Below are 25,343 nucleotides of genomic sequence, written 5' to 3'. Positions count from 1 at the left end.
AAGAATCTCTGGAGAGCCTTCAGTCCTACTGGCTGAGGCCACTCCAGGACAGCAGAGACTTTGGCAGGGTCCATAGAAAGGCCCGAGGTAGAAATTATGTACCCCAGAAAGGCGACAGATGTATCCTCAAAAATGCATTTCTCCAATTTAGCATAAAGCATGTTCTGTCTTAGCTTGTGCAGCACAAATCTGACATGAGCCCTGTGCTCTGAGAGGTTATCTGAGAAGATTAGTATATCATCCAGATATACCAGGACAAATTTACCCAAAACCTCCCTGAACACCTCATTAATGAGTTCCTGAAAGACGGCCGGAGCGTTACACAACCCGAAGGGCATCACCAGATACTCGTAATGCCCATCGGGTGTGTTAAAGGCCGTCTTCCACTCATCGCCCTCTCTGATCCGCACCAGGTTGTATGCACCCTGCAAATCCAATTTTGAAAAAATCTTAGCATTGGTGACCTGAGTAAATAAATCGTCTATCAAAGGTAAAGGATAGCGATTTTTTACTGTGATTTTATTCAGACCCCGATAATCAATGCATGGCCGAAGGCCTCCGTCTTTTTTCTTTACAAAAAAGAAACCTGCTCCAGCAGGTGACCGTGAAGGGCGAATGAACCCTTTAGCTAAGGGTTGGCCAACTTTTCCGGCCCAGATAAATTGTAGAGATGACCTCTAGGGGGCATACAACCAGACCGGAGATCGATGGGACAATCGAAAGGGTGATGTGGAGGAAGTTTATCGGCTGATTTAGGACAAAACACATCTGAAAATTCAGAATACTGATCCGGCACTCCCTTCATGTGAATCTTGGTCTGGCCCAAGGTTACCCTCGCTAAACAATGATGAAAGCAATGGGACGACCAGCTCGTTAGCTGACCAGTGGCCCAATTAATCTGAGGGGAGTGAAGTTGTAACCAAGGCATGCCAAGAATGATTGTGGAGGTTGTCATGTGTAACACAAAAAAATGCAAATTCTCCCTATGCAGTACCCCTATAGTGACTCCCACCTCTGGAGTCTGCGACAGAGGACTGTTACCCTGCAGAGGGGAATCATCCACTGCCGTAACTTGAATAGATGGTTTTACCGGGGTGAGCGGAACACCTAATCTTTTTGCAAATTTGTAATCCATAAAATTTGCCGCTGAGCCTGAATCGATGAAGGCTTCAGTGACTTCAGATTTATCTTCCCATGAAATAGTACAAGGAAGAAGCAAACGTTTATCATCTAGGGGTAAAAATTGCACGCCTAGGCAGTAGCGTTTCCGCTCCACTTGAGACAATTCTGACCGACCAATCTGCATTGGTTCAGGTGGAGGCGAATCAGGAGGAGGTGGAGTCACAGGGGGCGCAGCGTGGGATACCATTCTCACATGGTTTCCACCCCGGGTCTGTCTCTGATAGCGCAGCCGGCGATCTATCCTAATGGCTGATGAAATGGCCTCATCGATGGACTTGGGTTCAGGCTGACTTAACATAAGATCGGAGACCTCATCTGATAACCCTGATAAGAAACAATCTAAAAGGGCAAAGGTGTCCTACCTGGCTGATACTGACCACCTCCTAAATTCAGCAGCATACTGATCAACCGGACTCTTGCCTTGACGTAACAATTTGAGCTTCCGCTCAGAAGTCGAGGCAATGTCTGGATCATCATAAATTATAGCCATGGCTTTAAAAAAATCCTCTACAGAGGTTAGGGCCAAGTCTCCGTCGGGCAGACTGTACGCCCAGGTCTGAGAACCACCTGATAACAAAATCTTAATAAATGTAACCCTTTGGGCCAAAGTTCCTGAAGAATTAGGTCTCAACTCAAAGTATGATAACACTCTACTCCTGAAATTTCGGAAGTCAGATCTGTGACCGGAAAATTTTTCAGGTACAGGCATACGGATTTCCGTAACTAGAGGAGATCGCACTGAGTTCATAGCTGATTGAAGTTCCTGAATAGCCCCAAATATCTGACATATCTGGGTCTGTTGGTTCAAAACTGCCGCGGAAAGTTGTTTTACCGCGGTGGTCAGGACTTCAACATGGCTATATAGTGCGTCCATTTGGGTTTGGTCTTCCGTTCTGTAACGATCGGTGTAACACAGAGAGGATCCGATTTTCGGTGATCTGCAGTATCACCGAGAATACAGATATATACCCGATTATTGATGATCTGCAGTATCACCGACAATCAGATATATCTCTAACCTCTGGACACCTGAGTAATATGAGTGTTTGGTGCAACAGTAATACTTTGAGGAGAGCACCCCTATAGAGGGTGCAAGGCAGTAAAGGATACTGCCCAGAGAACAGGCTCCTTCCAATGGCCTGAGGCTCCCCAAGGGGCGGAGTCAGGCTGAGAGTGGAAAGGACCAGAGTGTGAGTGACACCAATGGAGGGATGTCACTAGCAGACTGTTAACTATCTCTTAGTGAGGGAGATAGTTCTCGAGGTCGGACAAGCCAGGTCGGCAACACACGGACAGATCAGATACAGAGACAGGAGACAGATTCAGAATCCTACGTTAAGCAGGGTTTGGCAACAGAGTATCAGATAAAGCGAAGTACCAAATCAGAGATCAGAAGAGTAGTCAGGAAAGCAGAAGGTCATAACAAATAATCAACAATGCCTAGTCTTGGGTGTGAGCTCCTTGATCATCAACACCCCGGAACTAGTCTGAATTAACTGGATGGTAAAGCTATTTCCTAGTCTTGGGTGTGAGGTCCGTGATCATCAACACCCTGGAACTGGTCTAGAGAATAACACAGATGATATACAGTATTCCTAGTCTGGGGTGTGAGGTCCGTGATCATCAACACCCTGGAACTGGTCTAGAGAATAACACAGATAATATACAGAATTCCTAGTCTGAGGTGTTAGGTCCTTGGTCATCAACACCCAGGAACTGATCTAGAGAATAACACAGATACTGACAAAAGGTCTGAGTGCTACCACGTAGTGATCGCAACAGCAGACACCAGAGAAATGACCAGCACCCAGTATATATACCCAAGCGCTCTCCAGCGCCTCCCCTAAGTGCTGGACCAATGGGAACTGATAGAATTATTATATTGCTACAGAGGCGCTGCGCTATTTCTGCACACCTTAAAGTTGCTCCTTTTCTTGTATTTTGCCTGAGGAAGCGGGCTTGAGACCCGCGAAACGCGTTGCAATTGTTCATTTTGGAGTACGGATTAAAATGTTTTTGATACATTATATCACATTGGTTGTGTTTTGAACATTGGGGAGGTAAGTCCACCCTTACCCCCTTATTTTTATTGTTTTTAAATACGGTATCTTTTTTTATTCTGTTGGCGCCTCTGTTACTATTATACATTGTGATCCACCTGGTGGATGGGTGTTATACCCCCTCTTTTTTCCTGCTACAGAGAGCGACTTCTTAACCTGAGTGGGGACAGGTCTAATTTCCCCATACGTGCTAATAGTGGTTGCCTGGTCCGGCAACCCATGTTTGTGAGTATATCTCCTTATTATTAACTATTTTATCGGTTATCACCAATAATACACGATTGGGGGCTCCCGGTTTGTCTACTCTTTTGTTTCCTTACATACTGATAGAATTATTAGCTGACCGGCTTGGTCAGCTTACACCCTTCTGGCTGTCATAAAAGCTCTGCCCTCTCAGCGCGCGGGCGCGTCCTTCTGAACCTGTGTGGACTATCAGTCCCAGCCACACCAGACATGTGTTGTAACCCATCCGCTGTGCTGGTCGCGGAACCAGCCGCACCGCTATCAGAGCATGCGGCGCTTTCACCGCGTTCAGCCATACTGACAGATGTAGGCCTATGCGTGCAAACCGCCGCGTCGGAAGCGGAATCCGCCGCCTTGTTCTGAACACACGCGGCGGCTTTTCTGCGTTTTCTCACACATATATACATGTCACACAAATGACATGGTGCTAGGCTAGTATACACACACAACCACACATACACTACATATATACATATCACACAAATGACATGGTGCTAGGCTAGTATACACACATCTACACATACACTGCACATATACATATCACACAAATGGCACGGTGCTAGGCTAGTATACACACATCTGCACATACACTACACATATACATACCACACAAATGACATGATGCTAGGCTAGTATACACACATAAACTACACATATACAGTACATATCACACAAATAACACTGTGCTAGGCTAGTATACACACATCCACACATACACTACATATATACATATCACACAAATGACATGGTGCTAGGCTAGTATACACACATCTGCACATACACTACACATATACATATCACACAAATGACATGATGCTAGGCTAGTATACACACATCTACACATACACTACATATATACAGTACATATCACACAAATGGCATGGTGCTAGGCTAGTATACACACATCTACACATACACTACATATATACATATCACACAAATGACATGGTGCTAGGCTAGTATACACACATCTACACATACACTACACATATACATATCACACAAATGGCACGGTGCTAGGCTAGTATACACACATCTACACATACACTACACATATACATACCACACAAATGACATTGTGCTAGGCTAGTATACACACATCTACACATACACTACACATATACATATCACACAAATGACACTGTGCTAGGCTAGTATACACACATCTGCACATACACTACACATATACATATCACACAAATGAGATGGTGCTAGGCTAGTATACAAACATCTACATATGCACTACACATATACATACCACACAAATGGCACAGTGCTAGGCTAGAATACACACATCTACACATACACTACAAATATACATATCACACAAATGGCACAATGCTAGGCTAGTATACACACCTCTACACATACACTTCACATATACATATCACACAAATGACACGGTGCTAGGCTAGTATACACACATCTGCACATACACTACACATTTACATATCACACAAAATGGCACAGTGCTAGGCTAGTATACACACATTTACACATACACTACATATATACATATCACACAAATGGCACAATGCTAGGCTAGTATACACACATAAGCTACACATATACAGTACATATCACATAAATGACATGGTGCTAGGCTAGTATACACACATCTGCACATACCAGTGTTCTCCCCAGGCTCTTTTAGCCGGGTGCTCCACCCGGCTAGATTTGGTGACCGCCCGGCTGTCATCGGCTCACCTCCTCACCTCCTCCTATGCTGTAAGCACAGTTGCCCTGCATTTTTAGCTCGCCCCACCCGGCTACTTTTTCATGCCACCCGGCTGGAAAAAAATTCTGGGGAGAACACTGCATACACTACACATATACATATCACACAGATGACATGATGCTAGAATAATATACACACATCTACACATACACTACACATATACAAATCACACAAATGGCACAGTGCTAGGCTAGTATACACACATCTACACATACACTACACATATACATATCATACAAATGACATGGTGCTAGGCTAGTATACACACATAAGCTATGCATATACATTACATATCAAACAAATGACATGGTGCTAGGCTAGTATACACACATCTGCACATACACTACACATATACATATCACACAAATGACATGATGCTAGTCTAGTATACACACACCTACACATACACTACACATATACATATCACACAAATGACACGGTGCTAGGCTAGTATACACACATCTGCACATACACTACACATATACATATCACACAAATGATATGATGCTAGGCTAGGATAAATTGACCATAGAAAAAAAGATGCTTTAAGTTCACCAGGAGAAAAGCGCGATATAAATGTTATTTGTCTTGTCCTGTTAGCAGTGAGGTTGTGTAACGAGGAGCTATAAGTAGGCCTAGTTACCTGACCACGAGCTCTTAGCAGGCAGGATTCCTCTGTGCTGTTGGCGCACGGAATGCCGAAGTAGCTACAGAGGAAGCACCTGTCCAGTGCGAGTGGAGGGGAGAGTGGCATACAAATTACTTGGTGCTAGGCTAGTATACACACATCTACACATACACTACACATATACATATCACACAAATGGCACGGTGCTAGGCTAGTATGCACACATCTACACATACACTACACATATACATATCACACAAATGACATGGTGCTAGGCTAGTATACACACATCTGCACACACACTACACATATACATATCACACAAATGGCACAGTGCTAGGCTAGTATACACACATCTGCACATACACTACACATATACATATCACACAAATGACATGGTGCTAGGCTAGTATGCACACATCTACACATACACTACACATATACATATCACACAAATGGCATGGTGCTAGGCTAGTATACACACATCTACATATACACTACACATATACATATCACATAAATGACATGGTGCTAGGCTAGTATGCACACATCTGCACATACACTACACGTATACATATCACATAAATGACACGGTGCTAGGCTAGTATATACACATCTGCACATACACTACACATATACATATCACACAAATGGCACGGTGCTAGGCTAGTATACACACATTTACACATACACTACACATATACATATCACACAAATGGCACAGTGCTAGGCTAGTATACACACATCTACACATACACTACACATGTACATATCACACAAATGACATGGTGCTAGGCTAGTATACACACCTCTACACATACACTACATATATACATATCACACAAATAACACGGTGCTAGGTTAGTGTACACACATCCACACATACACTACACATATACATATCACACAAATGACATGATGCTAGGCTAGGATACACACATAAACTACACATATACAGTACATATCACTCAAATGACATGGTGCTAGGCTAGTATACACACATCTACACATACACTACACATATACATATCACACAAATGGCATAGTGCTAGGCTAGTATACACACATCTACACATACACTACACAACATATACATATCACACAAATGACATGGTGCTAGGCTAGGATACGCACATCTACACATACACTACATATATACATATCACACAAATAACACAGTGCTAGGCTAGCATACACACATCTACACATACACTACACATATACATATCACACAAATGGCGTGGTGCTAGGCTAGTATACACACATCTACACATACATTACACATATAGGGCCTGATTCACCAAGCGGTGATAACTCAGTTATCACGCCTAAAGTACTTTAGGCGTGATAACCTCTTCACCACTGAGTTATCACCGCTTTTGCCTGCTCTTCGCGCAAAGTTATCGCGCGAACGCGCGTGCGCGCGTCAGCGCGCGCAAAGTCCCATAGGGTTCAATGGGCGCATCGCGCGAAGCGCGGGGCGCTTCGCGCGCACGCGCGCAAAACTTTGCGCGCGGAAAGCCCTTCTTATCATGCCTAAAGTCACTTTAGGCGTGAAGAGGGGCTTTTCACCACGGTGCTAACACTTTGCACCGCTTGGTGAATCGAGCCCATACATATCACACAAATGGCACAGTGCTAGGCTAGTATACACACATCTATACATACACTACAAATATACATATCACACAAATGGCACAATGCTAGGCTAGTATACACATCTCTACACATACACTTCACATATACATATCACACAAATGACAGTGGTAGGCTAGTATACACACATCTACACATTCACTACACATATACATATCACACAAATGGCACAGTGCTAGGCTAGTATACACACATCTGCACATACACTACACATATACATATCACACAAATGACATGATGCTAGGCTAGGATACACACATAAACTACACATATACAGTACATATCACTCAAATTACATGATGCTAGGCTAGTATACACACATGTACACATACACTAAACATATACATATCACACAAATGATATGGTGCTAGGCTAGTATACACACATCTACACAGACACTACACATATACATATCACACAAATGGCACGGTGCTAGGCTAGTATACACACATCTACACATACACTACACATATACATATCACACAAATGGCACGGTGCTAGCCTAGTATACACACATCTACACATACACTACACATATTTATACCACATAAATGACATGGTGCTAGGCTAGTATACACACCTCTACACATACACTACACATATACATATCACACAAATGACACGGTGCTAGGATAATATACACACATCTACACATACACTACACATATACATATCACACAAATGACATGATGCTAGGCTAGTATACACACATCTACACATACACTACACATATACATATCATACAAATGACATGGTGCTAGGCTAGTTTACACACATATGCTACACATATACAGTACATATCAAACAAATGACATGGTGCTAGGCTAGTATACACACATCTGCACATACACTACACATATATATATCACACAAATGACATGGTGCTAGGCTAGTACACACACATCTACATACACTACACATATACATACCACACAAATGACATGATGCTAGGCTAGTATACACACATCTGCACATACACTTCACATATACATATCACACAAATGACATGGTGCTAGGCTAGTATATACACACCTACACATACACTACACATATACATATCACACAAATGACATGGTGCTAGGCTAGTATACACACATCTGCACATACACTACACATATACATATCACACAAATGATATGGTGCTAGGCTAGGATGAATTGACCATAGAAAAAAAGATGCTTTAAGTTCACCAGGAGAAAAGCGCGATATAAATGTTATTTGTCTTGTCCTGTTAGCAGTGAGGTTGTGTAACGAGGAGCTATAAGTAAGCCTAGTTACCTGACCACGAGCTCTTAGTAGCCAGGATGCCTCTGTGCTGCTGGCGCACGGAATGCCGAAGTAGCTACAGAGGAAGCACCTGTCCAGTGCGAGTGGAGGGGAGAGTGGCATGCAAATGACATGGTGCTAGGCTAGTATACACACATCTACACATACACTACATATATACATATCACACAAATGGCACGGTGCTAGGCTAGTATACACACATTTACACATACACTACATATATACATATCACACAAATGACATGGTGCTAGGCTAGTATACACACACCTACACATACACTACACATATACATATCACACAAATGGCATGGTGCTAGGCTAGTATACACACATCTGCACATACACTACACATATACATACCACACAAATGGCATGGTGCTAGGCTAGTATACACACATCTACATATACACTACACATATACATATCACATAAATGACATGGTGCTAGGCTAGTATGCACACATCTACACATACACTACACATATGCATATCACACAAATGGCATGGTGCTAGGCTAGTATACACACATCTGCACATACACTACACATATACATATCACATAAATGACACGGTGCTAGGCTAGTATACACACATCTGCACATACACTACATATATACATACTACACAAATGACATGGTGCTAGGCTAGTATACACACCTCTACACATACACTACACATATACATATCACACAAATGACACGGTGCTAGGCTAGTATACATACATCTGCACATACATTACACATATCACACAAATGACATGATGCTAGGCTAGTATACACACATAAACTACACATATACAGTACATATCACACAAATGACACTGTGCTAGGCTAGTATACACACATCTGCACATACACATATCACACAAATGACATGGTGCTAGGCTAGTATACAAACATCTACACATGCACTACACATATACATATCAAACAAATGACATGGTGCTAGGCTAGTATACACTTACCTTAGAGTGACCAGATTTTTGTAGGCTCAACCTGGGACGGGGGGAAAAATAGGGGGTGCGGCGCGCGCAAAAAATGGGCGTGGTCATGACATTCTATGGGCGGAGCTAACGTAATGATGCAACAGCGAGGCATAAGAAAGCAGTGTTTACGCTGTGATGTGGTCAAACGTGGATTCACATCATAGGTGTGCAGAAACTGTGTGATGCTATTTAATAGTATGCCATAACCCCAAAGCAGCAAACACAGCCAACTATGACCATTAAATAATAAATGCAGAAACAGTTACCCCAGACACCACAAAATAAACGCATTGCGGGCAACATTTCAGCATAAAATAAACGCAATGGGGGCAAACATGTCAGTACAAAATAAACGCAATGGGGGCAAACATGTCAGTACAAAATGAACGCACTGCGGGAAAACATGTCAGTACAAAATAAACGCAATGTGGGCAAACATGTCAGTACAAAATAAACGCAATGCGGGCAACATGTCAGTACAAAATGAACGCAATGCGGGCAAACATTTTACCAGACAAGAAACGCAATGCGGGCAAACATTTCACCAGACAAGAAACGCAATGCGGGCAAACATTTCACCAGACAAGAAACGTAATGCGGGCAAACATTTCACTAGGCAAGAAACGCACTGCGGGCAAACATTTCACCAGGCAAGAAACGCACTGCGGGCAAACATTTCACCAGGCAAGAAACGTAATGCGGGCAAACATTTCACCAGGCAAGAAACGCACTGCGGGCAAACATTTCACCAGGCAAGAAACGCACTGCGGGCAAACATTTCACCAGGCAAGAAACGCACTGCGGGCAAACATTTCACCAGGCAAGAAACGCAATGCGGGCAAACATTTCACCAGGCAAGAAACGTAATGCGGGCAAACATTTCACTAGGCAAGAAACGCACTGCGGGCAAACATTTCACCAGGCAAGAAACGCACTGCGGGCAAACATTTCACCAGGCAAGAAACGCACTGCGGGCAAACATTTCACCAGGCAAGAAACGCACTGCGGGCAAACATTTCACCAGGCAAGAAACGCAATGCGGGCAAACATTTCACCAGGCAAGAAACGTAATGCGGGCAAACATTTCACTAGGCAAGAAACGCACTGCGGGCAAACATTTCACCAGGCAAGAAACGCACTGCGGGCAAACATTTCACCAGGCAAGAAACGCAATGCGGGCAAACATTTCACCAGGCAAGAAACGCACTGCGGGCAAACATTTCACCAGGCAAGAAACGCACTGCGGGCAAACATTTCACCAGGCAAGAAACGTAATGCGGGCAAACATTTCACCAGGCAAGAAACGTAATGCGGGCAAACATTTCACCAGGCAAGAAAAACGCAATGTGGGCAAACATTTCACCAGGCAAGAAACGCACTGCGGGTGAAGTTCACCTGAAAAAGAAAGCATTTACTCACCTGACAGAAGTCTCCGGCCTCTGGCGCGCTGCTCCTGGGACCATCTTGCTGCTGATCTCTCCCGCGCTGACAGGGCTACGGCAAGATGGCGCCCGAAGCCCTGTACTGGAGACACATAGGTCTCCAATACAGGGCTTCGGCAGCCATCTTGCCGTAGCCCTGCTCGCCTGCCGGTGTCGGAGCAGACACCGGAAGACGAGGCTGGAGCGGGGCTGCAGGCAATGAACTGGCACGGCGTCTATAGACGCCGCTGCCAGTTCATGCGGAGAGAGTGGCCAGAGTCCCGAGGCCGGGACAGCAGCGGGACGTTTCCCGGGACCTCATGCTGCCTGGGACAGCGGACCCCGAATCCGGGACGTGTCCCGGGCAATCCGGGACGTCTGGTCACTCTACTTACCTACACATACACTACACATATACATATCACACAAATGACATGGTGCTAGGCTAGTATACACACATCTACACATACACTACACATATACATATCACACAAATGACATGATGCTAGGCTAGTATACACACATCTACACATACACTACATGTATACATATTACACAAATTACATGGTGCTAGGATAAATTTACCATAGAAAAAAAGATGCTTTGAGTTCACCAGGAGAAAAGTTATTTTTCTTGTCCTGTTAGCAGTGAGGCTGTGTAACGAGGAGCTATAAATAGGCCTAGTTACCGGACCACAAGCTCCTAGCAGGCAGGATGCCTCTGTGCTGCTGGCGCGCGGAATGCAGAAGTAACTACAGAGGAAGCACCTGTCCAGTGCGAGTGGAGGGGAGAGTGGCATGCATGTGACGTAATTACTCTGTGTGCACATGGGCAGTACGATAGGAGAAGCTGATGCGGCCATCTTAGGTGAGGGAACTGGATGGTGAATGGGAAAGGAAATGAGACTTTGCAGTAGACTATCAGACTATGCAGACTATGAAAACATAGGAATAAAAAAGTCGATATATCAGTTTTAAGAGGAGTGACTAGAACCAGTTTAACCTCCCTGGCGGTGCATTTCTGTCTGGATTTATGGGTCTAAAAGTGGTAAAATTTTTTCAAGAAATTTAGGCCTCCAATTCTGACGTCTTAACTCAACAAAATATGCCAGAATAAAGGTCTTGTAGACATTCCATGTATAATAAAAGACTAAAACACAAAATTGTTGAAGTAAATAACTATGAATAAACTTAAAAAATAATGAAACGGTACAAATTAGGCAGCAGACTATAGAGTACAAACACAGAACACTTATATCGCGCTTTTCTCCTGGCGGACTCAAAGCGCCATAGCTGCAGCCACTAGGACGCGCTCTATAGGCAGTAGCAGTGTTAGGGAGACTGGCCCAAGGTCTCCTACTGAATAGGTGCTAGCTCACTGAACAGGCAGAGCCGAGATTCCAACCCTGGTCTCCCATGTCAGAGGCATAGCCCTTAAAGGGGAACTGAAGAGAGAGGTATATGGAGGCTGCCATGTTTATTTCCTTTTAAGCAATACCAGTTGCCTGGCAGCCCTGCTGATCCTCTGCCTCTAATACTATTAGCCATAGCCCCTGAACAAGCATGCAGCAGATCAGGTGTTTCAGACTTTAAAGTAAGATCTGACAAGACTAGCTGCAGGCTTGTTTCTGGTGTTATTCAGATACTACTGCAGAGAAATAGACCAGCAGGGCTGCCAGGCAACTGGTATTGATTAAAAGGAAATAAATATGGCAGCCTCCGTATATCTCTTACTTCAGTTCCCCTTTAACCATTACTCCATTCAGCCACAGTATGTACATTTATCCCTAATACACCTCCCGCATGTGGTATATTTTGAAACAGAATGGCACAGAGGGCGACATCACAATCGGGGCCGTAGAAGCAAGGTTCCTTTCTGACTTTTTTCCCTTTGCTATCAGTCTTAGGCGGCAGGCAGAGAGTATTCAAAATCCAGGCCGAGGTCAGTGCAGGCGGCAGGCAGAAAGTGGTCAAAATCCAGGCAGAGGTCGGTGCAGGCGGCAGGCAGAGAGTAGTCAAAATCCAGGCAGAGATCAGTGCAGGTGGAAGGTAGAGAGAAGTGAAAATCCAGGTAGAGGTCGGTGCAGGTGGCAGGCAGAGAGTATTGAAAATCCAGGCAGAGGTCGGTACAGGTGGCAGGCAGAGAGTAATGAAAATCCAGGCTGAGGTCGGTGCAGGTGGCAGGCAGAGAGTATTGAAAATCCAGGCAGAGGTCGGTACAGGTGGCAGGCAGAGAGTAATGAAAATCCAGGCAGAGGTCGGTACAGGTGGCAGGCAGAGAGTAATGAAAATCCAGGCTGAGGTCGGTGCAGGTGGCAGGCAGAGAGTAATGAAAATCCAGGCTGAGGTCGGTACAGGTGGCAGGCAGAGAGTAATGAAAATCCAGGCTGAGGTCGGTGCAGGTGGCAGGCAGAGAGTATTGAAAATCCAGGCAGAGGTCGGTACAGGTGGCAGGCAGAGAGTAATGAAAATCCAGGCTGAGTTCGGTACAGGTGGCAGGCAAAGAGTAGTCAAAATCCAAGCAAAAATCAGTAACAGTAAGGCAGATCAGCAGAAGCACTTAGCTCGGAAGCAGCTGGGAACCAAATGGCTATATTGTTAATATCCTGTGCTTTCAAATGAGATTATCTGCCATGGCAGTCAGGTGACATGGGAGAGTTCAAATTACAACTTGTGATTAGAGACAAATGAGCAGGAATCAGACAGGCTAAACTCTCTACATACATATATTTCTCTATGTTTGCCTTCTGCCCTGCAAGAGATCACGCCCAGATGGGGGATTAGGCAGGCTAAACTCTCTATATACATGTAAGGTGCACTTCTCTGTTTTCCTCTGTCCAGTGCTAGAGATTGGGCCTGATTCACAAAGCGGTGCTAACAGTTAGCACGCTGGTGAAAAGCCCTTTTTCATGCCTAAACTCAGTTTAGGCGTGATAAGTTTAGGTGTGATAAGTTTAGGTGTGATAAGTTTAGGCATGATAAGTTTAGGCGTGATAAGTTTAGGTGTGATAATTTAGGTGTGATAAGTTTAGGCGTGATAAGTTTAGGCATGATAAGTTTAGGCGTGATAAGTTTAAGCATCAACTGGGTTAGCACCGCAATGCACAGCTGATCAAAAGTTTTGCGCTAGCAAAGTCTGGTGCACTTTGCATAGAGTTTAATGGCGCTGCTTTGCGTGCAGGATTTTGCACACGATCTAAACTTATCTAAACTTAGCATGCCTAAACTTATCACGCCTAAACTCGCTTTTCACCAGTGTGGTGCAAAGGTTATCACGCCTAAAGTCTTTTAGGCGTGATAACTGAGTTATCACCGCTTTGTGAATCAGGCCCATTGTGTCCACTTTAAAAATTTGGCGCTGCCCCGATGACATCACGCCCCTCAGACGTCACGCCACACCACCGCTCTGACATCCTGATTGGCTGCCAGGATCCTGGAACAAGAACAGAGGTAAAGGGGATCCCAGTGGCCGGGGAGAGAAGCCTGTAGTCCCGCTGGCCAATGCTGATTGCATGTGGGACCCAGACAAACAATAAGAGCAGCGGTTTTAGCTGAGCTCGAGCTTACTGCTCTCAGCTCCACCATTCTTGCCCAAGCTCAGCTCGGGAGAGATGTCGCAAACTTCAGATTTTAGCTTCACGAACTTTAAATCCGAACATTCGGGAAAAATTTGGATTTGCGCAAACCGGGTGAACTTTAATGGGCAGGTGAATTTCACAAAGTACAAAGGCTCTAACACCTGGACAGGGGCATGGCAGAGGGGGATATATGCCAAAAGTTCCATCAAAAATGATGTAGTTGATGCAGAGTCGGGTTTAAATCCCTTAAGGGCAGAAATCACAGTACATTCCTACATTTGAGGAATAAAGGGCTGCTTTTAAATGTCCAGAGTGGTAATGTAAGAGTTATGCCCGCTTCACACTGACAGGCCAAACGCCGCATTTACCGAGATTGAGCGCTAACAGGTCTGTAAGCCCCTTAGGTGTGTGGGCGCTGCATGCACGCTCAACTGAGTAGAGATGTTAGCGAACCGTTCGCTAGCGAATCTCTATGGGCAAATACTACTTCCGGGTTGCTATGACCTGGAGTAGTACGGCTGCACTGGGCCAGCGGTGCGCGTCTTTGATCGCACGCCGGTTGCCGGACACTCTCTGTGCATGAGCGTGACGTCACTCATGACATCACGCACATGCGCATGAAAGTGCCCTGCAACAGGCGCGCGGTCAAGGATGCGCACCGCCGGCCCAGCGCAGCCGTACTACTCCGGGTCATAGCGACCCAGAAGTAGTGCAGGGTGAGGGGTTTGCCAACGGTTCCCAAACCGTTCGCTGACATCTCTACAACTGAGGCAGACTGGCTCAGTGTACAGCTGAATTTTTATTTTTTTCTTGGGCCTATTTGTGAATGTTATTGATACAAAATTATTTTGAAAGTTATTTATGTATAGAAAGCCCCACAGTGGAGGTTTGCCATTAGTGTTCAGTGGGGTGGCAGGCTGGCAGCAGACCTGCCATTCATGGTGGTGGTGTCACCAACTCCAATGCAGAGCCAGGCAGTGAAGGCTTGCAAGCAATGAAATGCAGGCTACCTGAAACTCCATCTTGGTGTCTGAAGAATGAAGAATGAGAATGGAGGGAGGTGGAGGGATGCGTGAACTGGTACCCTCCTTTGTTTTAGTTTAGCTTATTTGACAAAGTTAATTATGACAAATTAAAAAATACAATTTTTGTTTTTTTACAAATTGAAAAGTTATTTATAAAATCCTACAATTTTTTTTTTGTTTTTTTTTAATGAAATCAGCAGTAGAGATGTTGCGAACTGTTCGCTCGGCAAACATCTCTGGGGCTTTTACTACTTCCGGGTCGCTCTGACCCGGAGTAGTACGCCTGCGCGTCCCGGCGGAGCGCGTCCTAGATCGCGCTCCTGTTGCCGGGCACTCTATGCGCATGAGCGTGATGTCGTTCATGACGTCACGCACATGCGCAGAAAGTGCCTGGCAACAGGAGCGCAATCTAGGCCGCGCTCCGCCGGGCAGCGCAGGCGTACTACTCTGGGTCAGAGCGACCCGGAAGTAGTAAAAGCCCCATGTATTCAGTGATGTTCGCCACATCTCTAGTCAGCAGGTGTCAGGCTGGCAGCAGGTCTGCCTGCCATTTGTGGTGATGATGGCACCACCTCCACTGCAGACCTACACAGTGTAGGCTTGCCAGTTGCCATTGATGTGTTCAGTGAGCGGCAGGCTAAAACAATAAAAAAGTTTTGTGCGCAATTCCACACGCCCCACAATACACTCAAAAATGCAGCCAATCTGAATTGATGCTCATTTTTCAATCTTCCCCAGTATACAGTATAGTCTATGTTGATCAGCACAGATACATCTCCTCAATCAAAACTATGAACTTCAATCTCCACTATCACAGCGATAGTGAACGCACTCAGCAGCTCCTCTGATCATATAAAATGATCATATGCGCTCAGTCAAACAAATCTTTATCCCTCCGATCAGTAATGGATTCCTTCTTCCTCCTCTTCACGTTCTCATTTGCATAATAAAAGATATAGAATGCTCCACATAGCGCCGGCGTTGCTGCGTGGAGTGAATGGCCGTCTGCGGTCCGCTGCCTTCAAAATCTGCACTTACATTTATGTATATCAGCGTGATACCGAGATAATGGAGTGTCAGATGGACAGCTTAGCATAGTGCAGAATTATGAGATCCCGCAGTTACAGACCTGCTTTGGTCCTTTTGAAAATGATTCCCCTCGCATGACTGGCATCATGGTGCAGAAAAGGATCAGCACCAATCTGTACTGCTCCGTGTCCAGAGAATTTGTCACTCCTGCTCCCGGTACCATCGTGGACCACACTGTTCGGCATGTAGCGGAAAGAATTGACAGATTATTGGGTGGGGCTGGGGAAGACCCAGCTGTCATGGTACACATTGGCACCAATGACAAAGTTAGTGGGAGATGGAAGGTCCTCAAAAATGATTTTCAGGTACTTGGAGATAAACTTAAAGCAAGGACCTCCAAGGTGGTGTTCTCTGAAATACTGCCAGTGCCACGTGCTACATCTGAGAGACAGAGGGAGCTTAGGGAGTTAAATAAGTGGCTGAGAAATTGGTGTAGGAAGGAAGGGTTTGGGTTCCTGGAGAACTGGGCAGACTTTACAGTCGGCTACAGGTTCTACAGCAGGGATGGGCTGCACTTTAATGGGGAGGGTGCAGCTGCATTGGGGGAGAAGATGGCTAAACGGTTGGAGGAGATTTTAAACTAGGATCTGGGAGGAGGCGGGAGGATAAAGTCTCCATATGTAGACAAGATAAGGTAAAAAGACAGTGGGAACCTAACATTATGGGGGGTGGAGAGGGGGGTGGGGACAGTGTAAAGATTAAAGAGGTTGGTAAAACTTGAAGTAGCCCATTTCATGTAAACAAAATTGGTAAATGTGGTGGTAAAAATATAAAGTGCATGGTAACCAATGCTCAGAGCCTTGTAAATAAAATAGACGAATTAGAGTTAATTCTGAATGACAAAGGTTATGACATTGTGGGAATAACCGAGACATGGATGGATGAAATCCATGACTGGATAGCTAATTTAAAAGGATACAATGTGTTTAGCAGGGATAGAACAGGGAAAAAAGGTGGAGGGGTTTGTCTCTTTGTTAATAATTCTTTTACAGCTGTCCTCAACGATGAGATGGAAGAAGATTGCGAAGATGTGGAGTCCGTTTGGGTAAATATTCATGGTGGAAATAAAAGTTGCCGATTGCTTATTGGGGTATGCTAGAGACCACCTCATATTAATGAAGCTGCAGAACTGCGATTACTACAGCAGATTGAAAAAGCTGCAAGTAAAAATGAGGTCATAATTATGGGCGACTTCAACTTTCCAGACATTGACTGGGGTATAAAGGCTACCCATTCTGGTAAAAGCAGCAGATTTCTGGCAGCACTACAGGATAATTACTTGACTCAAATGGTAACGGAACCAACTAGGGGGAATGCGTTACTGGATCTGATCATTTCTAATAGACCAGATAATGTATTAAATGTGCAGGTTCAAGAACATTTGGGAAATAGTGATCACAACATGATAACGTTTGATCTGGTGACTGATAGGCCACGGGGCAGCGGGACCACTAAAACTATGAATTTTAGAAAAGCAAAGTTCAATCAAATTAGGCAGGCACTAAGTTTGGTGAACTGGGATAATGTACTACAAGGGAAGGACACTGAAGGGAAATGGCAAGCTTTTAAACTTATTCTCAATCAATATTGTAGTATGTGTATCCCATATGGAAACAAAATGTCTAGGAATAAAAAAAGGCCTCTATGGATGAATAGAAAGGTTAGGGATAAAATGAAGAGGAAAAGGAATGCCTATAAGGTCCTAAACAGGAGGGATCCGAGGCTGCACTAAGCAATTATAAGGAGTGCAATAAAAATTGTAAAAAATAAATTAGGCTGGCAAAGATCGAAGCTGAAAATCAAATCGCTAGGGATATCAAATCTAACCCAAAAAAGTTTTACAAGTACATCAACTCTAAAAAAAGAAATAACTGTATAGGACTCCTAAAGGATGAGGGTGGGAACTCAATGGTGGATGACCAAGGTAAGGCAGAGTTATTAAATGCTTTCTTTGCTTCTGTCTTCACAAAGGAAACCACACTGTTGCAAATTACAGAGGCAGAAGAGTCTCAATCTTCTAACTGTAATATTAAATACTTAACGCAGGAAGAAGTGAAGGCAAGACTAAATAAATTAAAAATAGACAAGGCACCTGGCCCGGATGGCATGCATCCTCGGGTCCTAAGGGAATTAAGTTCAGTTATAGCTAAACCCCTTTATCTTATCTTTTGTGACTCTCTTGCAACTGGCAGAGTCCCAGTGGATTGGCCTACAGCCCACGATTTCCCATTATTTAAGAAGGGCAAAAAATCAGATCAAGGAAATTATAGACCTGTAAGCTTAACATCAGTTGTATGCAAACTATTTGAGGGGTTACTAAGAGATACTATACATGACTTTATAGTAGAAAATAATCTTATTTCTCAGCATCAACATGGGTTTACTAAAGACAGGTCCTGTTTGACTAACATGCTCAGCTTTTATGAGGTAGTGAATGCTAATATGGATATTGGGAATGCTGTAGATGTGATATACTTGGACTTTGCAAAGGCCTTCGACACTGTTCCCCACAAAAGTCTGGTGCAAAAGTTGAGGATGCAAGGACTGGGGAAGAGTCTGTGTGCATGGATAGGGAACTGGCTAATGGACAGAAAACAAAGAGTTGTGGTCAATGGATCGTACTCAAAATGGGAGACTGTTAGCAGTGGGGTCCCACAGGGGTCTGTACTGGGTCCAGTGCTCTTCAATTTATTTATTAATGACCTAGTAGATGCAGTAGTGAGCAATGTTGCAATTTTTGCAGATACAAAATTGTGCAGAATCATCAACTCTCAGGAAGATAGTGTCATATTGCAACAGGATCTGGATAGGATGGCTATATGGGCACATACATGGCAGATGAAATTCAATGTTGAAAAATGTAAAGTCATGCATTTTGGTCGTACCAATGGTCTAGCAGCATACAAAATAAATGGGATACAGTTGGGGACATCAAACTTGGAGAAGGACTTAGGAGTACTCATCGACAACAAGTTAAATAATCATACTCAATGCCAAGCCGCTGCAGCTAAAGCTAACAAAATTTTGGGATGCATTAAAAGGGAAATAAAAACTTGAGAGGCTAGCATAATATTGCCCCTGTTTAACTCTCTAGTAAGGCCACATCTGGAATATGGAATTCAGTTCTGGGCACCACATTACAAAAAAGATATTGCAGTTTTAGAGCAGGTGCAGAGACGAGCAACAAAATTGATACGTGGGATGGAAGGTCTCACTTACCAAGAAAGGTTAGATAAACTGGGTTTATTTAGTCTAGAGAAAAGACGCCTTAGAGGAGATCTAATTAACATGTATAAATACATCAGAGGGCAATATAATAGCTTGGCGGATGAGCTTTTTGTCCCTAGGCCTTCTCAAAGGACTAGAGGACATGATCTGCGCATGGAGGAAAAACGTTTTAACCATTTATTTAGGAAAGAGTTCTTTACAGTAAGAGTGATTAAGATGTGGAATGCATTGCCACAGGAAGTCGTTATGGCAAACTCTATACCTGCATTTAAAGGGGGCTTAGATGCTTTCCTTGCGTTGAAAGACATCCATGGCTACAATTACAAGGTTATGCCTAATGATGTTGATCCAGGGATTTTATCTGATTGCCATCTGGAGTCGGGAAGGAATTTTTCCCTTTTGGGGCTAATTGGACCATGCCTTGTAAGGGTTTTTCGCCTTCCTCTGGATCAACAGGGATATGTGAGGGAGCAGGCTGGTGTTGTACTTTGTACTGGTTGAACTCGATGGACGTATGTCTTTTTTCAACCAAAATAACTATGTAACTATGTAACTATGTAACTGTCACCAACCACGACTGGGTGGATTTTTTCTTGCTCTCCCACCATGTCAGACAAGGATGTGGCATTTGCCACACGGGAGTCAATTTTGGCTCAAAATTCCCAGATAGCACAGGGGTAGTGGTGAGTAATTGCCACATACATATAATAAAATCTAATAGACTGTATATTTTTATTAATAAAAAAGCTGAAAGCTCAAAAATTCAAAGACCTATTGCTATTTCAGCATTGTCAGGATGGGTGTCATTGCTTTTCCATCCCATGTACACACATACTGTACATCGTATTGCTACCAGCTGCGTGCTGAGTGCACGGTGAGGGGGGTGTAGCTGGCCCTAAGACCCCAAACAATGAGCATAGGTCTAGGATGCACAAGTGTGTGATACTGACAGATATACTGCCAATGGGGTGGGAAATTTAGAGTACAACCCTCACGTGTTAACTGACAACGAAATGAGGTCAGAAAAGAGCTGATTATGTATCGTAATGACTCACGGTCTGTCTGAACCCTCAATGGTCACCTATGGCTTTCTCCCACACCACAATTGGGTTTAACCACTTGAGAACCACAGTGGTAACCCCCCCCCCCCCCCCCCCTAAAGACCAGGCCTTTTTTTTTAGCAAAATGGCCACTGCAGCTTTAAGGCCAAGCTGCAGGGCCGCATAACTCAGCACACAAGTGATTCCCCCCCCCCTTTTCTCCCCACCAACAGAGCTCTCTGTTGGTGGGGTCTGATTGCCGCCCCCCGTGTTTGTTTATTATTTAATAAATATTTATTTCTTTATTTTATTTTTTAATAAATATTTATTTCTTTATTTTTATATTGTTTTTGACTATTTCTTTCTTTTTCAAAACCCCTCTCTCCCCCCAGCCGGCTAATCATGGTGATCGGCTGTCATAGGCTTCTGCCTATGAGAGCCGATCGCTTTCAAGTGCCCCAGTACAGCGCTGCTGCAGATCACAGCGCTGTACATTTAAATAGACTGCGATTACGCCATCTAACAGTCTCCCGAGCAGCGATCGCCGCTCAGAGGCTGAAGGCAGGGCAGAGCTCCGCCCCCCGAGCAGGAGTTGCGCGTGCAGCCTGCGGGCGATCTCCTGCAAATTGCATCCCCAGGACTTGACGCCACTTGGCGTTAGGTGGTCCTGGGGCTGCCGCTGCGGCCATGCTCATGGGCATGGAGCGGTCTTTAGGTAGTTAAGCTGCAAGAAGGTACATACTGTAGATAAGGGAGTGCAATACATATTTATAGTGCTAAACAGTGCGCAACATGTTTCATCGGAGTTAGATTTCATCAGGAGCTAATAAAAGTGCAGAAAATAATAAAGAACCCCTCACCACCAACAGCAGCCTCCCCCCAGCAGCATAACGCTCAAGTCAGAGCTGAGGCAGCCATTAAACACATGGTTTATTTAGTCTGCAGGTGGTGTAGGTTTCCCTCTCGTCTCGGGTGTGGATGTGTGTCAGCCCAACTCCTATGCTGATTCATGCCTGTTGCAGGACATATTACACGTATACCTTCATGGAGAAAGAGTCCTGTAACCTGCACGGTCACAGGCTGCATTATGTCCATTATTATAGCAGCCAGACGCCGGTGAGGTCATCAGTGAGATGCGTTCTCCAACTTCCTGCAATGAGGACAGTTGTGTAATGGAACAACTGCATAGGATTGCATAACTGTTGTATCATATGGATGCATGATGGGCAATGGGGATGCCACCTTTATGGCTATCATAACTCCAACACATTCAATCGCATGTGACAATGCACAAATGAAGACAGTTGTATAATAGAGCCGCATAAGATGAGGACAGTTGTGAAATAAAGCTACACAGGATTGCATAACCGCTGCATCACATAGATAAATGATAGGCGACATCTCACAATTTTAATGGTTTATTGCTCAGTCATACAACGTAGCACCCAAATGAATTTTAGACCCTTTTCTTCTCACAAATAGAGCTTTCTTTTGGTGGTATTTGATTGCACACACACACTCACATACAAACACACTTTGGCCCTAGAATATTGTATGTTACGTACACTACACAATACAAATATAGACACAGGGTCGGACTGGGCCACCAGAGGAATGGGGAAACCTCCGGTGGGCCCTTCTGTAGGCACAGAATTTAAATTCCATATGACATCCAACTTCCAAGACTCTGAACGAGTCTATTGTTATGCCTCTTCCCTCCAGTGTTTGTGCCTAGCGCCTGATTGGCCCTCCCGCAGTGATGTTGCAGCAGCAGGTGCAACTCTTTGTAACTGTGCCCACCCATGGTGCCATTCTGTGGTTGATGGGCAAACTGTCTGCAGCCACTGCATCCCTACTGAGTGCGCCATGCGCTTATGTCACCACGTGATGATGTCACGTCAGTCGCAGTCTGAGTGTCTACCATCTATAAAAAGAGCTGAGCCTCTGCCACAAGGGCGGTAAACATTGGAAAGAGCGGAGAGAGAGCAAGGATGCGCCAAACTGGATGCTACAGCCAGTAGCATGGGGCCGTGGGCCCAAGCTGACATTTCTCTGATGGACCCTCAGTGCCCCAGTCCGACCCTGTATAGACATATGGCTGTGGAGCCAGTGCTGCATCCAGATGGCTGAGCAGGATTGGGTAAATATTTTTAGGATCCAGAGGCTTCCCCCCTTTTGAGGTAATACCCAACCCTCCTCCCCCCCCCCCCCCCCCCGGCTCTTTTTTGTTACAGATTCTCTTTAAATACACCCTGAGACAAGCAATGCCCCTGTATTCATTTCTCCCAACTTTTGAGGATGAGAAAGAGTGACACTTAGGCCACACCCCCTCTTCAGCCTTAAGCAAAACCCCTACTTTTGCAGGAGGAGGGTGCCAGTTGGGGGTTGGAGGGCAGGCATGTGCAGAGGAGGCACGTGCCCTCTTCAAATTCCCATAAAATGTGAGGCTTTGCAAGGCTCCTTTTTAAATTTGAGAACCCCCTATATAAGGACCCTCTGCACGGCCCTGTTGGAGGGTGTCACTGGGTGGGGAGGAGGGTGTCACTGGGTGGGGAGGAGGATGCCACTGGGTGGGGAGGAGGATGCCTTTATGGGTGGGAAGGAAGGTGCCAGTGGGGAGGAGGGTGTCAGTGGGTGGGGAGGAGGATGCCACTGGGTGGGGAGGAGGTTGCCACTATGGGTGGGAAGGAAGGTGCCAGTGGGTAGGGAGGAAGGTGCCAGTGTGTAGGGAGAAAGGTGCCACTGAGTGGGGATGAGGGTGTCAGTGGGAGGGTGCTACTGGGTTGTAGTGCTGGCAGTGAGTAATGTCGGGATGCAGGGAGTAGGGCTGACATCATTCCTCCATCCTTCTCCATGAGCCCCCTCCTGTGTCCACTTGCAGAGTATTGACGCAGCGTTGCGGGTATTTATCTCACCTGTCATGGTTCTGGCAGCTGGCTTTTTCTCTACTACTTGTTTCTCAGCATGATGTGTCATTGGAAACAGGAAGTAGTAAGGAGTCGGCTGTCGGAACGCATAGACAAGCGAGAGAAATGCCAATACTCTGCAAGTGTACACATGAGGGGGGGGGGGGGGGGGGCTGTAATAGGAGGGAGGAATGATGTAATCCCCACATTACTCATTAGCACGCAGCTGGTGCCTCGATCATTTTTTTTCCTAATCTGCCCTCTGGACACAAGGGGGGGGGGGGGGGGGGGTTGCATGGGACAGAATTACGGACGGTTAGGGGCTCTGCTATATTTATACTTACCTGAGGCCTCCTTCAGCCCCATGAGGTCCTTGTGCTCCCTCGCCAACCTCTCTGTTCTGTAAATATCACTCCCCTGTGTTCTGGCCAGCCACGCTCTACTGCGCATGGGCGGCCTGGCCATGTGCACCCCCCATCATGTTCCATGAGCGCTCTATGTGTGCGCAGTAGTACTGCGAAAACACTCCTGGGCACAACAGTGTGCTGGGGGCGTGAGCATGGCTGTACTGGGCATGCAGAGAAGCCAGCGACTGGTCAGAATGCCAGTGGCCAGTGAGGACAGCCTCAGGTAGGTATAAATATAGGGATATTACTATTCTCAGGAATTACTGGTCTTTAGGAATCTGAAGTGAAAATTAAACAAAAAAAGATACTTACCTAATGAGAGGGAAGGCTCTGGGTCCTACAGAGCCTTCCTGTACCTCTCCTGGACCCCTTGTTCCCCCGCAGGCTCCTCCATTTAAATCTCCCACCTCGGGAGACTTCAGAAGTCTTCGGGAGCCCGAGTGGTCCCAAAGACAGGCGGCTCCATACTGAGTCAGCCACTTACATACCTCATATTTAACTTTTTCAGGCAGAGAAAGAAAAAAAGGAACACTGCATAGTTATTTGTGTGCTAGGCTCTGTACATACACATGTCTATCTCATCATGTCACATGTCACTTCGGGTATCCTTTAAAGGAAACCTAAACAAAACATAAAAAAAGTGTTTCACTTACCTGTAGCTACTACCAACTCCCTGCAGCTGCCCTGTGCCCGGGCCGTCGCTCAACAATCCTCCAGTCCCCCGCAGCTGCTGCTAAGTTTCGATTTCCAGTGACTCGTCAGTCGACGGCCACTGTGCTTGCATGGCTCTGGCTGTGCCCGTTCAGGCCGATGGGAAAGTGAAGGAGAACACACGTGGCTAGGACAGCGCAGGCACACTGGCCAGTAGGGCAG

General features: G+C 45.2%; 2 protein-coding genes across 3 annotated transcripts in view; one reads left to right on the top strand and one right to left on the bottom strand.

Annotated features, from left to right (window-relative positions):
* Window positions 1-25,343, top strand: part of LOC137535392 (zinc finger protein 665-like) — a 976,927-nt gene that overhangs the window by 369,589 nt on the left and 581,995 nt on the right. The gene's annotated exons all lie outside the window — the stretch shown is intronic.
* LOC137535857 (uncharacterized) overlaps window positions 1-25,343 on the bottom strand; it is a 532,348-nt gene that overhangs the window by 57,351 nt on the left and 449,654 nt on the right. The gene's annotated exons all lie outside the window — the stretch shown is intronic.

The sequence above is a fragment of the Hyperolius riggenbachi genome, chromosome 10 (genome assembly GCF_040937935.1).
Source record: "Hyperolius riggenbachi isolate aHypRig1 chromosome 10, aHypRig1.pri, whole genome shotgun sequence".
Lineage (NCBI taxonomy): Eukaryota > Metazoa > Chordata > Amphibia > Anura > Hyperoliidae > Hyperolius > Hyperolius riggenbachi.
This window is presented reverse-complemented; position numbering and strand designations above follow the sequence as displayed.